Raw genomic sequence first — 15,817 nt, 5'->3', positions numbered from 1 at the left:
TCAGCCCAGGGCCTGACCCTGGAGACCAGGGATCGAGTCCCACATCAGGCTCCCTGCATGGAACCTGCTTCTCCCTCTGCCTGTATCTCTGCCTCTCTCTCTCTCTCTATGTCTCTCATGCATAAATAAATAAAATCTTTTAAAAAAATATCTTTCGTCCTATTCCTAGGGATTTAGTATTTATGCCTCCAGTAGCATGACTCAGCACATGATACACAATCCATTGTATACAATCCAGTAACAAAATGAGCACAGCTACATTTATTTGTAATTAACTTCCTTTATAGCTTTGGTTAAAGCCTTGTTACTCAGTGTATGGTCTGGACCTGTAATAACACACCACCTGAGTACTAGTTACAAAAGAAGACCCTCAAGCTCCACCCTAGATCTAGCAACTAATCTTAAGATTCTCACATGATTTGTTTGCACATTAAAAGTTAAGAAGTATTTTCATAAAGTACTTGGTTATTCTGCAAGAAATATGGAATTTTGGTCATTTCTCCAATGACTGGTATTTGCTTCACTTAGAGCAAATTTACATACCTCTGCTCTTTTGGGTTTGTTTGTTTTGATACCAAAGTATAATGCAATCTTTAAAAAAAAAAGCATTCTAAATGCCAATGAAACTTCATATGTAGCACCAAAATGTATAAAACTTCATAACTCAATGAAGTGAAAATATGAACAGCTAAGACTAAGTTTTCACATGTATAGATGATGACATGTCATGACTGCTCTCTGGCTGACAGAAACTACACCATGCCATTAATTTCAGAGAAGTTAAAATATGAAAAAATTAAAATATGAAAAACAGAAAATGTGCACCTTAAAATTGATGAAATGGAGCAAGTTATGAAAAATATATTCATTCTTTATGTAGATTTAGGCTTTTCTGGAACTAGAAATCAAGGTACTTGGTTACAACACCAAATACAATCAAAATATCCTTTGCAGTACCTGTCATTGTGACCTACCTATTCAGTAGACAGTCTACAAGTGGTTTCTCTAAAATTGAGAGGAGGTTGAGGATGCTGTTTTAACTAAGGACAGGGAGTTGAGACCTCTCACCCACTTCATAATCACAGTTTCTATTGCTTGTGAAAGGAATTCTCTTTGCTTTGCTGCATACCAGACTTGTCAGCACTCACATTTCTCTCCTGATGGAGAAACATGTGATGAAAAAACACTTTTGCCAAAAGAGACTCCTCCTGGATTAAATCAAATTGCTGTACTCCTTACCCTGATCTTTGGCATGAAAAAATTAATGAGTTAGGAACCATGAGTAAGAGAACTCCCCCCAAATTTTTCACCCAACTATCCCTAAATGGTTGCAGAGGCTTGAGGTCCTTAAGTTCTTCTTTGGGTCCCCATGTGCTTGGTAAGTTTTCCTTTTCAAAAAGTGGCAGGAGAAGGCAATAAGGGAAGGAAAGGGGAAGAGTGGGGGAGAGGGAGGGAGGGAGAGGGAATGAATTTATCTGGAGCCCTGGGAATCCTGTAGCATTTGCTTCTTCACATAGCTTTCTTTGCTGTTTCAACTCCAACAGGAGGATATGGTTTCATATGGGCAGAACTAAGCCAAACATTTGGGTTGTATTGGTTACTTTGCCAGCTCATAACCAGCATGTGATAGAAAGTTTACTTCTTGGTTATTTGGGTTGACCACACTGATGATAAATTACAAATTCTGAAGGTCAGAGATGAGATCAGTTCAACTCACCCTGTATCAACTCCAAATCCACGTGGCTGATCTTTGGCATGAAAACATCGCCAGTCAATAAAGATACATGAGTAACTATGTCTGTTAAGAGGAGATGGCTCTTAAAAGTTGTCTTTCCTATTTTTCGCTCCTAGTCCCAATGGATGCTCACTCTTCCTCACTCTCTTTCTCTCTACACTGAGGCAGTACAGAACTTGGAAAATTCTTCCTCCATCCCATGGGAAGCAGACCACACTTCAAAAGAGATGTACAACATGGTCTGGCTTGACTAGTAACAGCCCACATGTTTCCTGGTATGTGAATATGGTATTGCTCAACCTCAAGGGTAATGGAAGTTGAAACTTGGCACCAGAGTCCAACATCTAAAGACTATTGGCTACTGTGCGTGCAGTTGCTACAGAGGATGTTTCTAATACGAGAACTATGGGTTTGTTCCATTCCACATGCTGAGCTATTGATCAGATTAACAATGGCACTGTTAAATTTCCTGTCACTGAAACATGGAAAGATTCCTACAGACATGTGTGTGACAGAAGTTGCCCAAAGCTTCCCATGGAAAGTGCTCTCTGCCCTAAAGAAGTCAGCCATACTAATTGATCCCTTTCCATAACATGGAAACCAAACAGCAAACATGCTGTTTCCACCAGAAACAGCAAACCACAAGCCCTACAGCAATTCACAGATGACTGCCATTGAGACTTAAAATTTAATGTCATCTTCTTTGACCATCGAGTCAAAAGTGACCTTTCTATAACCGGAAAGCCCCAGAGCACATTCCTGCCCCTCATCAGAACAAAGCACTTGAGAGTACTGACTGACCTGTTTCTCTCTCTCATTGAACACTCAGCACCTCAAAGAAGAGGCTGTCTCATTCATTACTTCCCTACAGTGCCCAGCACAAGGCGTGGCACCAAAGAGATTCTCTATTGTGTTTGTTGAATGAAATAAATTAGAAACATAATGTGCTAGATATGAGGTAACCTGTAGGGGGACAATCAGCAAGTCAGCAGAAGGTCGTTATCCAAGACCAGTGAGTAACAATTATTCTTTACTAGAACCATTCACCTCTAGTCCTAAAATCCAGCTTGCTTCTTAAATATCTGTAGAAATAGGAACCAGAAATTAGAGTTGGTGGGGTAGGGAGGGTATACTGGTTAATATGAAAGAATAACAGATTTGGGTTTGACATAATTTTCTAATATTTGCTTAAGGATGGATTTGTTTTGGCCTCACAAAAGGATGATATCTGTAAGACCCAAGACAGAAGGAAAGATGAATGGAATAAGCAACATCAAGAGGTAATGAGTTTCCTGTCACAAGAGGTATTTCATTAAAGGCAATGATGTGCAGGGTCTGGCTTGTACTTCCTTGAGAAAGCTGACTGTAAGTATCTTCCCAGCTTTGGGTTCAAAGATGTTGTTCTTGATAGCTTGAAATCAGCCATGGTGGGAATATTTACACTAAGTACAAACCAAGACTTTTAAATTTTCCCCAGAGAGCCAGTTGTTAAACATTTATCAGCATACCACCGATTAAAGGTCCAATGACTGATATTGAGGATATTTATATATGAAATCCTGCACAGAAACATAGTTGGCAAGATAACCTTTCAGGCCTCCACCAGCACCAAGTTATTTGAAGCATCTCTTGTCCCATCTGAAGAGACCTCACACTTAGGATGCTTGTCATCATTGTTGGCCCCATCACCAAGGTTCCCAGGCCTGGTTACCTCACCCGTTTACCTGTTTAAACTTATATGGACTTAGCAAGAGGTCTGCTTCCCCAACACTAACACCACTAGATCCCAGCTCAATTTACACAGATTCATCACTTGACAGGAAGCCTGCTCAGAGTCCTGCTTGGAATAATGTCCTGCTTTACAGCATGAGAGTTTTTCCGAAGCTCCACCATAGATGTGGAGCAGCCCTGGACTCCATGAACAGGCAGAGGCTGAAGAGCAGGGTCACAGCCACTAGCATTTTCCTGCAGACAGTGTGTGCTTTCTGAGGTCTGCCCCAGGGATCCCATCCTCATGAGCTACAGAGTCACATGGAGCCACCAGGAGGGAAGGACAGCTACTGGAGTCATAGGAGATACAGATGAAGGTAGTTAACAGTTGTCACAAAACAAAAGCTGCAGCAATGGCAGCACTTAGTGCATGGGATGCTTGGCTTCCTCCCATGAATAAGAAATTCATCTGCCTTCAGCTCTCTTGGTCCTCAAAGCCCCAACAGACAGAGAAATCCCTCAGGCACATGTGGCCATTAGCTTTCTCCTTTCCATGACACACAACATAGGCCTGACTTGCAGTTGTGACTTAAAAAGTATTCTCTTGAATGAGCAACCACTCTCAGCCTTGAGTCTTTCAGACTACATCTCTTTCAGAGGACTGAAACAGGACCATCTCCTCTAGAAGGCCTTCTCTGACCCAGATATTAAGCATGCTACCAATCCTGGACTGAACCCTAAATCACTCCTTTCTCTTCTCAAAAACTCCCCCAGTGCAAGTTAGCCCATGAAGATCCCTATGTGGACTTGTCTTGGCTTCCTATGGGTCTTGTTTCTTCAAGGAGATCATGAACTCCTTAATGGCAGAACCCAAGCTTCCGCTTTCTTTAGTGTCCTTCTGTGGTATCTAGCTCAATCAGGAGTCTCACGGTCCCATGATCATTGGTCATTGGCTAGGATCACCAATAACTGGATCATAGATCAGCTCTAGAAGATATTCCATCTCTCTCTCTCTTTTTATTGCTTCTCTTGTTCTTTGCCTTTGCAGGTACACTGGGTTGCAGACTGGACTCTATGCCAGCAATGTCTCTCCAGAGGGTAACAGAAATGGTAGCCACATCCCTAATGAGGGGGCAGCAGAGCCCACAGGCTAAGCACATCCAGCACTCCCTCATGATGCAGGTGTCACAGAGTTGGCCCTGCCTTCCTACTTTGTTCTTGAAGAGAAAATTGAACTGAGTAAAAGACAGTCATGGGCAAAGTACCTCCGCAGAACAGAAACAAAAATAGCATGAAGCACTTGGCCTTCCCCAATTCTAACTTGGTCTCAGAAAAGAACTCAAACTTGGAGAGAAATGGGTGTACTTTCCCTGAGAGAATTCAGAAGTCATATGGGGAATATGTCAGCCATTTGCCAACTTCAGACTTAAATTAAGTTTAAAATTTTTTTTAGATCTCACAATGTTAATGCAGATTCCAAAACTGAACAAGATACTCACTACTTCATTGTACAAAAATCTAAATCCAGGAGAATCAGTTTTTATTGCCGATTCCAATCTTAGCACCGTGAGAGCTGATTCGTTTTGTTCAAATAAATACTATGATTGAATCATCCTCACATCTACATGTCTGTCTCAGTCTGCTTGGGCTGCCATTAAAAAAACACCACAGATTGGGTGGCTTAAGCAACAGCAATTTATTTTTTCACAGTTCTGGAGGTTGGAAGCTAGAGATCAGGGTAGCAGCATGGTTGGGTTCTGGTGAGAGCCCTCTTCCTGGCTTGCAGATGGCCACCTTCTTGCTGTGTCCTCACATGGCCTTTCCTCAGTGTGTGTGCATGGAGGGAACTCTCTTTGCCACTCTTCCTCTTCTTTTAAGGCCACCAACTGTATAAGAATAGGACCTCTCCCTTATGACCTGATTTAACCTTAATTACCTCCTAAAAGCCCTATCTCCAAGTGCAGTCACATTGGGGGATTATGAATGTGAGGGCTGCACAATCCAGTCTATACCCATGGCTGTGACAAGTTTTGCCACATCTCCAAGTTCTTCCAGACCACTCATCTTTCTCATAGGCATGTCTCTAATTAATACAACCCACTGTCTTACAAGAAACCTAAAGAAACCCTGCCCCAAACAAAACAAAACAAAAAAGAAAAAACCTAACTTCATCTAGTCTGTCATGTTCCCATTACTCGGATCAGTTCCCCCACCCCTCACAATCACCATTAAACCACAGAGATAATTACCCATCTGAGGGTTGCGATCCTCCCACATAACCTGAAGCCATTGCCGTTTGTCACAACAGATCATTTCCAGAACTCTGACAGCCAGCCCTGGAAGCAGGAAGAATGCTCATTTTTCTCACCCTGCCAGAGCTTCAGAAAGAACTTGGCTCAAAATAGATGCTATTGAAGCAGGAGACACATGAGGAGGTACACAGCCTATCAATACCTCAATGCAGGCCTCTCCTTGCCCTCCATTCTATTGACCACATGAGAGCCACTGCTGGAAGCTTTGTAATCCAAAACCATCAAGTATTCATGGAGCTGGCAACCACAAATAGAAAATGAATTGAATCGCTCTCTTTCAAATTAGGATAATGACATTGTCTGAGAAATGATGATTAAAAAAAAGTTCAAAATATTGGTTTGAATTTCCTTCCCACTATTCTTTCTGCTCAGACTCTTCTCTGTTTTTTCACAAGATTCCCCTCCCAGTGGCTTAGAGACCCTTGTGTTCGGTAACATGCTCCCAAGAATGAGAGGCCGAAGTTAACCCTGACTTTGTACATCATTATTTCCAGGACAGGAACTAGACTTTTCCTCCTTGTACCTCACAGTCCACCCTATGGACTTCAAAGTCTATCTTCTAGATATTCTTGAATGTGCCTCTCTTCTACACTCCCTCTACCCCTGCTTAAGTCCAAGCCACAATGTCTTCTCTCACCTGGGTACACACCTGCCTCCCATGAAGTCTCGATGCCCCTTGGTTCTCTTCTGTCATCCATCCACCACACGGAAACCTGAGCCATCCTTCTATGACACTAAGCTTCTTTGCCACTTTCCTGCATGAAACCTTTTAGTAGCTCCCCATGGCCTTCAGGGAAAAGCCTACACATTACAGTATGACATATGAGGCCTTCTGTGACCTGGTCACCCTGATAACTCATGATGTCCCCATGGACCAGGTCTCCAGAGGACACTGGAAAAGACTATCCAACCACAAGACATGTCACACTCAGGTTAGTCTTTCATCATAACCCTTGAGGGACAAGAACCACACAGGTAGAGAGCATCTTAAGAAATACAACATGTAGGCCCTTGTTTCTAGGCAGAAGGCATCTAAATCATAGCAGGGAGAAGGTTGGCATCATTTCAAAGACCTCTCCCTTCCCTGGGTCTGACTTCAAAGTCAGACTGTGGTTTAGATAAAGAGCAAAAATACCGTATGAGAGGTAATGCCCATTTATTTTTTTTTCTGATTTTCATTGTTTGCCTTTAATATTTTGCTACTGTTTTTGCTTAACAACCAAGAGAAGGACAGACAGACAACACATTAAAAAAATGCATAGAACTGGGGTGCCTGAGTGGTTCAGTTGGTTAAATGCCTGCCTTCCACTCTGGTGATGATCTGGGAGTCCAGGGATTGAGCCCCACATCTGGCTTCCTGCTCAGCAGGGAGTCTGTGTCTCCCTCTCCCTCTGCCCCCACTCATGCTCTCTCTCATTCTCTCAAATAAATAAAAAATCTTAAAAGTATAGAACTATAATTGTGAGTTAAGTTACTCTGCTATCTTATTTAATAAAAGTGGCCGATTTTCTTACGTTTACCTTTTAAGAAGAGCTGACAAACCTATGGCAGAAAAATTGCCTTATGACAAAATCATGTTTATGACTATTAATTATTTAAAGTTTTGTTTAAAAGATATGTTATAAAATTGTAAAAATGGGTGGTACAGGAGATCATGATATTTCAAAAGTCATATTTATTATTATTAGTAGTAATGCCCATTTAAAATCAATACTAATGATTGGATTGAGAAGCTCTTTAAATCATATGGCTGTTCTTCGCATGGGAGATAAAGCTCAAAGCAACCTCACAAGATGTTTTAAATGACTCATCCTCCAAGCAGATTTTCCTCTCTAGAGTGATCCATATCATTCATCTGTGATTACAGCTGTCATTTTACACAACATGAGAATGAGTTTGATGGCTGTGCTGATCTGAGGAGAGGTGAGGAGACAAGTCAAGGAGGACAAATTAGTCTGGAAAATCAGGCATTTTGGGGGTCACCCTTGAGTTTTTGCCTTTGAATTTGGTCTCCTGGAGCATTAAGTCAGCCTGAAATCTTTCTAAAATGAGAACCATTTAAGTGCCAGTCATACAGATCCATTCTTGAGCTGCCAAACAGATGGGAACCATGTAGAGATGAAAGGTTGTACGCATCTCAAAGGCACAAGGCACGGCTCCATCTCCATACCTTGGACACAGAAGTCACAGCATAACCTGAGCCCGCTTCCCCTGAAATTCGTCAGCTCATGAATGGAAATCCCACTACAAGGGAGCTGAGACTCTTCTGTCTATTTTCCTCTCTCAATTTCCATGAGGAAACTCTTTCAACCAAATCATGTCCCAAATTCCACCTGGAAAACCCTACACTCCACATGGCAGGCCTCTGATCATCCTGCCTCAAAACTGTTTTCATTTCTCCAAATGAAAAACGCACATGCTTCTACCTAGAGGCTTCATGCTGAGCTCCAGAGTCAGTGAGGAAGGGAAGGGTTCAGGATCCTCCCACAAGCCCTATCTTCTATCTTGGCCTTCTTCTGGGGCAAGCAGGGCAGCAGGGCAGAGATGGTACTGCCCCCTTTGGGCCAGTCCTACCTCCAAGCATTGTTGCATAAGAATGGTGCTCAGCCATCCCCTTCCACCCTCAGCCCCAGGAGGGGGAGAGATGTTTAATGTCTAAAACTTCATCAACTGGCTCCACCCTGAGGCCCTTTGGCCCCCTGAGATCTTCACTAGAGCCTTGGTCTCATTATGCCAGGATGAGGAACGTGGCTGTGACAATATTCTCCAAACTTTCCTATGGGGTCAGAAGCTCAGTTCTCAGGGCCATGGAAGAGATTTTACATTAGAAAGAGCCACAGAAGAAATCTTGGAGACCTCATGGGACTACAGCAGAGACGGGAGGAAGCTACATGCCCATGTGTCCAAAAGCTGCCTAAACATAAGAGCACCACCTGATCCAGACAGCTCTTCAATGGCAGGAAGATCACTGCAGAAAGGGGACTGTGGGATGCCAGCCCCAAACTCTCACCACCTGCCATATTCTACCCTAGTCATTCATTTCCTGGCATGAGAATGATCTTTTTCAAGTCCTGGGGAAGAATAAATACCCCAGCAGGTTCCCAGCAGGTTCATGAGGATGAAATGATCAGATCATGAATCTCTGGGGTCTGGGTACCTGCCACAGTCACTGCTGGTGCCTTGCAGCTACCACCTCCACCATTAGCATGTTAACTGCATGGCTTCCAACCACAAAGTCCTAAAAGTCTTGGTGCTGGGGGCTTTCTCCAGACAGTGGAGGCTGCTCAGCCCATGTACAGAGCAAGCCTGAGTACTAGGAAGTCAACACCTCTCACTACCGACAGCAGCCCTCAACCCCTGATAGATGGAAGTTGTAGGACCAGTACCCCAGCCCTCTCACTCTTTGGCTGTGATAACTCTGAGCACATTATGCACTGTCTCCCAGAGTTCCTGAGTCTGATGCACCTTCAGTCACTCACAGAGTAACTGAATCCACTCACTGGATCCTCTGTTGGCTTCTTTTCCTTCTTGATCTTACTTCCTCTCTCCCTACTCTGCACTGTCCAGTGTCCCTTGGGATTAGAAGCCAGATCTATGCAACTGACTCCAAAAACCCAGATCTTTCCATAACACCAAGCTGACAATCACCCCCATCCCCTCCATAGGCAGCTGTCCCCCAGAGGCAGATAGCAGAGAGAGGCACTGGAGAGTCCCTCTTCAGAGACCACACTAGCCTCTGAGTCAACAGCTTATCCACAGGTGCTGCATTCCTGCATTCTATGCCTGTTTTATGCAGTTGGATTCCAACCCAGGTGTTTGGCTGTATATCCAAAGGCAGGGAAGTTTTTTTCTTTAAGCTAAGGCTCCTTTAAAGAGGCTATAACACCAGGGATTCTGGCACTGAATGCCCCTTTAGGTTCACTCCAGTGCTGAATTTCTGTGCAATAGTCCACAAGGCAGAACTGGAAACATAATGATATCCCCCCACCCCTTAGGAAAGTCATAGTTTAACAGTTGTTATAATTATTGGGGATTTTATGAAAACAGACCACAGCCTAATTTTGGAAATTAACCTAGCACCAGCTGCAGCCTCCTGGCCTCAGCCTGCAGACATATATCCTTGTCTTCACACATATGCTCATCTGGACATGGGGTGGCCTCAGGGGGCTGAGGCATGCAAGATGAAATCCCACAAATCTCCATTATTAAATCCATGATATATTTTAGACCCTACCCTCTATCTCATAATGATGCCTCTGACAACCCTCCAAAGTAGGAGAGAGGGATGGTGGGAGGGAGTGAAAGAGGGAGAGAGGTTATGTTTTTCTCTGTCTACATGTACCCACCTCTCTTCTGCCACATCCCTGGGAACAGTAAGGGGATATCCATCCTCTGAGACAGGTCTCATGCAAGACTCACAGCCCAAAGGACTGTCAACCAATGACTGATTTAAATCTGTCCAATCTTACCTCCCTTTGGTCCTAGTACCCTCAGATTGTCTTAAGCTAGTCCACACCCATTGCGATGTCCTTCCCAGGTTACCCCTGGGGCCCAAACCTTACTTTACTACTCTTTCATTCTCCTCCCCTCCAACAATTTACCTTGCGCTCTCTCTCCAAGCAGATATATGGAAAGCAAACTAAATACCAAGTGGACTTCTCCAACAGAGGATAACCTAACCCTAAAGAGGCACTTTGGAAATTCTACACTTGTCTAAAACATGTTAGGGATTGTCCTCAAGCTCCTCTGGGTGTGCATCAATCCCTCTGTGGCTGCAGTATCTCCATGGAAAGAACGAGGAGTCTTCACTAAGGCACAGATTGGCTATTGAGGGCTTTTCAGTTTTTCAGAGGAATTAGAAGATTTACACTTTACCTTTAACCTCTGGATGTCTCCCTCTAATCATCTCCATACATCTTACCCATCCTTCAAAACCCAGCCAAATGCCACCTCCTTTTGAAAGCCCTCCCTGATTCCTTGTGCCATAGGAGGCCTCCCATGCTCCAGACCTCCTTGCACTTCCCTCTTTGAGTGGTGCTCCATGTTACCCTCTCTTGTATGTAAGCCCCACATTCTCAGTGTGCAGCAGGCTTCTGGCAGGTAGGCCTGCCTCTTCATTTCAGGCCCTAATTCCCACCCCCAGCATCAGCATAGAGTCTTCTTCCAAGCAAAAAGGTGCTTAATAAATGTTAGAGGAAGAACATGGGCAAAGGAATAACTTTTCAGGTCTCTCTGACAAGAGTGACAAAAAGAAAGTATGGGGCAGATGACATTCCCCTTCCCCATATGATATCACTTCTTTGGATGATGACTCCTCAGCAAAATGGAGACGGCCAGAAAAAGGAAGAAAGAGTAAGTAACAAGGAAGAGGGACAGAGAGTCCTTAATCATCCAGGGACTAGTTAAAAAAACAGGAAGTACTTTCATAGAGGGTTTTAGTACAAGAAAGTTAGAGTGGTCAAGGACAGGGAACAATGAGGCAATCTAAACATCATCCATAGCTAGACTCTGCTGGAGGGTCATAAGACAGAGACAGCATTACCAGAGCCCAGGAGCCAAGGCCGCCAGTCAGACTGAGACCACAGAGGGCCAGGCTGTCTGTGGCTAATGTAACCACAGAGGAGATGAGCCACTTCCCTAGGCACTGCCCTAAACAGACAGCAAGAGACATACCCTGGCTTCTGCCTCTTTCTTGCCCTCCAGCCTTCCACTGGTGCCTCCCATTGGCCAAACACAGCCTGAAGCCAGAAGGTAAGGGAGCCTGGAAATGCCACCTGAGCACCTGGCTGCTCCTGTGATGCCAGCTGGAGCAGCGGGTGAAATGGATCTGAGAGCAATGGTCCAAGAGCTTTCTTCTTTTGCTTTATCCCTAACAAGCATCTGTCCCCTCCTCTGCCATGGTTCTGAGTTCTCCTTTCTGCCTATGTTCCTTTCATGGCCATGCCAAACCAGGCCATCAATGGGGGCTACTTCTCTGAGTCTGCTCCAAGAGGACAACAAACCAGGCCAGGGAGAGAGGTTGGCTGGACCTTGATCAATCCCTGATCAAAGAGCCCTGGCAAGCAGGTCTGGCCTGGCCAGTCAGGATTAGGGGCAGTACAGACAAAGGGAATCACCCAAGCTTGGTGATGGGCCCAGGGGAACTCAGAACTGCCCAGCTCCCTCACCCAATTTGCAAGGAGTCCCCATCCCAGTGGGCCCATAAAGTCAACTCTCTCAGGACCATATGGTTGACCTGGCCTCTCAGGGCTTTAGGATGCCTCTACAGCATGATTTGGCCACCACCCTCTAACTCATTCTGATAAGAACCACCAGAGGTTTGACCCACAAGAGGTTAGGAATTAGGAAGCCTGCTCTGCAGAAACACACACACATACACATGCATAAACGCATACTCACACATATATTCTTGCACATGCTGGAACTCTCTGGGCATTTTCCCAAAGTTCTTCTTAAAATTGACCTTAGCTTTCCCCTTGATAAGGCAATGCTTGGCTTAAGGGCCCAATATTCTAACATTGAAAAGCCACTGTTCACTGCAAACACATGTCAAAATCTAGAAGCCAGGGACCAGTAATGCCAAGAAGAACCAACTCTGACATTTAAGCAGAGCTCATGTGCTCATGAATGTTTACAGGAAAATATGGAAGAAATCCCACTTTGCAGAGAAACAGCTGGGGATTTAAAAGCTTTGTTTATACTCAAGTATATGTCTCAGGAATCTGACATGTTAAATAAACTCAGTACCACCCATCTTGTCCAAACTTTCATCAGAGAAATGGAGAAGGACTGACAAGGGCAGGTAAACCCTGGATCCTGAAGTTCAGCCTTACAATTCCAAGTAGTCTTATTCCCATCCCATTTCAACTTTCTTGAAGTTTTCTACATCAAGGTTTACCCTTGTTTTTAGGGTCTACCATTGACCTTGGGGGACCCTGAGGTTGTGTCTAAGCCCAAAAGAGATGAGGAGTTAGAAACTCGAAGGTCAGGGGTGGCAGCTCAGCTCAAATAGACAAAGCCATTGTTGGGGCCAGGGAAGATCCACCCTCTTGATGGTCAGGGGAGTGTTACTGAACCAGACACATGTTCAGAGTCTGGCAGCCCCTGCCCCTCACCAGGATGTAAAGGCTGACCCATGAGACTTTGATGGTTACCTGCCAGGCAGTTGTTACAGTCAGCTCAGGAAAGACAGGGAGTCTGGAGAGATCTGTCTCTCATATTCTTGCCTTCCCCTCAATGACACTTTCCCCCTATTCTACCTGGGGGCATCCCAAAAGGCCTTCAAATGCCCATCTGCCATCAGACATCTTGGGATCAGATGCAAACTGACAGGGAACTAAACCTGAGCAGAATGTCCCAGTTGAGATGGAAGGGATGGGCAGTACCTGTCAGGGCCCCCATTCTGGAGGGCCTCATAATGTCCTACCAAGTCTTAGGGTAAGCAGCCACCTAAGCTGGGTAAGAAGGACCCTGATCAACCAGAACCCAGGTAATGCCCTAGAAACAAGTTTCTCTCTCAGGAGGGAATTGTGGTCTCCTGGGTCCAGTTGACACAGCCCCATAAGCCTTATCTCCTACTGTCCCTACCACACTCCCCTCACCTGGCTCTCATGGCTCTTTAATCTTCCTGACTATAGCCTGGGTCGTTTTAGGTTGACAGTCTCTGTACCTTTGCCCATGACTCTCCTCCTCCCATAAGGCTCTTCCCCATCTTCCCTTCAAGGACCAGGTCAACCACCACTTCCTGTCTCACCCTCACCTACCCAGGTTCTTCACCCTCAATGGACAGGGAACTCAGCAGGGACAGGGCTCAGGAACGTGTCATCAGCCATACTTCCCCACCTGATTTGGGTGGATAATTCTGTTCCACATATCTGACCTGTTAGCCACAGACATAAAAGGAACAGAAATCTCCTCTATTATCTGATCCAGCCAAGAAAATTCTAAGCCAACCATAGCAGCCAAAAATGCATTCTGTGTTTTCCATGTATCTACAGACTCAAACAAGCTTCAAACAAGCACCAAGTTGGTAACTTCTGATAAAGCCTCCCTTAGGTTTGGCCAAATTTAAAGGATCCTCTTCCTTGCCGCTATTCATTTAAGATAACCCACAAAAAATGAATGAATCAATAGGGCCTACTCACTTGACAAAAGATAGTATGGAATTTCAGTTTCCCTGGAATAGCATTTCTCAAAAGTTTATCCCCACCATGTTCACAATTTTTGCCATCATCCATTTACCATCTGTGTTATTAATTTTATCTTTTTCTTCATAATAACATTAAAATGACTCTTTTATTCCAACTTAGCTTTTCTCATTCAATGCATTTATTTTTCCTAATATCTACTAAACCAAACACAAAATGACTAACATTTCCAAAAACCTGCTTAAAACCTTTTTGTTTCCCACTCAGGTCATGAGCATGGCCACCTTGGGGGTGGCCTCTGTCTGCTATGCCTGTCTTTTGACACTGCAGACCAAAATGTCAACACTTCTGCTCCACCTGATCAGGGACCTGGCACAGCGGTTACAGTGCCCGGCTCCCAGGCTTCTGGGGTGACTCACTGACCCTGCTCCCAAGGGCCCAGTTAAGGAGGTTACTGTGAGCAGAGTTTGCAAACACTGGAAAGCGGAAGACAGAGGGCAAAGCCAGGCTTTGTACTCATTTCAGGGAATAACCACACCCACTCAGGCTCCCACCCACTTGCTTTCCATTCCCTGAGCAGCTGGGCAGACAAGAGACCCAGCAGGAAGCCTGTTCTCACAAAGACCTAAGAGCTGCAGGCCCTGTTGTAGGTGAGGGCCTGGAGTGAACCTCCTCACAAAGTGCCCAGGGGCAGAGGCCAGAGCAACAACTGCAGCAGCAACAGTAATAATGATAGCCTGCAGCCCCTGAAGTCTTATTGCACAGATTCCAGGGGCATTTTATCAGCACCTGGCACATGCACCGCATGCTGCCTAGCTGAGGGGACACAGAAAGGCCAAAGTCATTATGACTGTGATTTACGGAGCACCTCTGCATTGTGCGCCGAGAGAAATGCTTTGCATACATTTGCCTACTTAAGGCTCACATGGCCCCTCAAGGTACTTATTACCGATAAGGAACTTACTTATAAAGAGGGAGCCTGAGGCTGACCACTGAAGTGAAGGGACATGGTTACACCCAGGGTCATGCAGCTTCTCTGAGTTCCCATAGCAGGAGTTCACAGCCAGTGTAAAGGGCTTCCATACCTATGGGGCTCCTCCAAACCTACCTGAGACTGACCTTCCCAACCATACTGGTGCCCTCAGGTGTCACTATGCTCTCTCAGGCCTTGAGTACCATGCCCGTGGGGAAACACTTGTCTCCAGAATGTCCCATCCACTGTTCAAGGCCAGCAAGCAGCCAAGGTCCTAAGGCTAGGCTGGATGCAAGATGGGAGTAAGAGGAGAGAAAGCTCAGCCCGAGAACTGTATTGGCAACCTCGGGGCTTCCCAAGAGTAAACTCTTTATACCAGAGATCTTTTCCTTCCAAAGTAGCAGAGTCAAAAGGAGAATTGGGGAGTGCCTGGGTGGCTCAGTTCGTTAAGTGTCCGACTCTTGGTGTTGGCTCAGGTCCTGACCGAGCCCCACATCAGGCTTTGTACTCAGTCTGGAGTCTGCTTGAGAGTCTCTCTCTTTCTCTCTCCCTCTGTCCCTCCCCCTGCATGTACACACACTCTCTCTCTTTTTAAAATAAATAAAATCTTTTTTAAAATTAAACAAAATGAGAGTACTGGACACACATGCCCAAGCAGCCTCTTTGGATGCACCAACTATACTGCAGTGAATCCTCTAGGATGCCAACTTCATTTGCACCTGGTGAGGGTAGTTGACAGGATGGGGGGTTACTCCAAGGGAGTTCAGTCTCTCTGAGAAGCTGTGGCACCCTGCAGGGCCCCATACACTCTGCCCGCAGCCTGCCTGTCTACCCTCATGCTATACTGCCTCTCCAAAGCATTCAGATTCTGATGTATCCATCCTGCTTCATCGATTTATTCTATTAAATCCAGGACCACCATCGTTTCATTACCATCTTT

At 45.0% G+C, this 15,817-nt stretch overlaps 1 protein-coding gene and 1 long non-coding RNA gene across 2 annotated transcripts in view; both read right to left on the bottom strand.

Moving 5' to 3' along the window:
* Positions 1-15,817, bottom strand: part of LOC102152433 (transcription initiation factor TFIID subunit 4) — a 172,700-nt gene that overhangs the window by 87,608 nt on the left and 69,275 nt on the right. The window lies entirely within an intron of this gene.
* On the bottom strand, positions 7,416-8,289 carry LOC119873895. The gene is made up of 2 exons (XR_005366705.1): positions 8,184-8,289; positions 7,416-7,670 (listed from the first exon to the last, which is right to left on the bottom strand). It is a non-coding gene; the product is annotated as an uncharacterized LOC119873895 (long non-coding RNA).

Source organism: Canis lupus, chromosome 11 (genome assembly GCF_011100685.1).
Source record: "Canis lupus familiaris isolate Mischka breed German Shepherd chromosome 11, alternate assembly UU_Cfam_GSD_1.0, whole genome shotgun sequence".
NCBI lineage: Eukaryota > Metazoa > Chordata > Mammalia > Carnivora > Canidae > Canis > Canis lupus.
The sequence above is the reverse complement of the archived record's forward strand: the minus strand, read 5'-3'. Positions and strand labels throughout refer to the sequence as shown.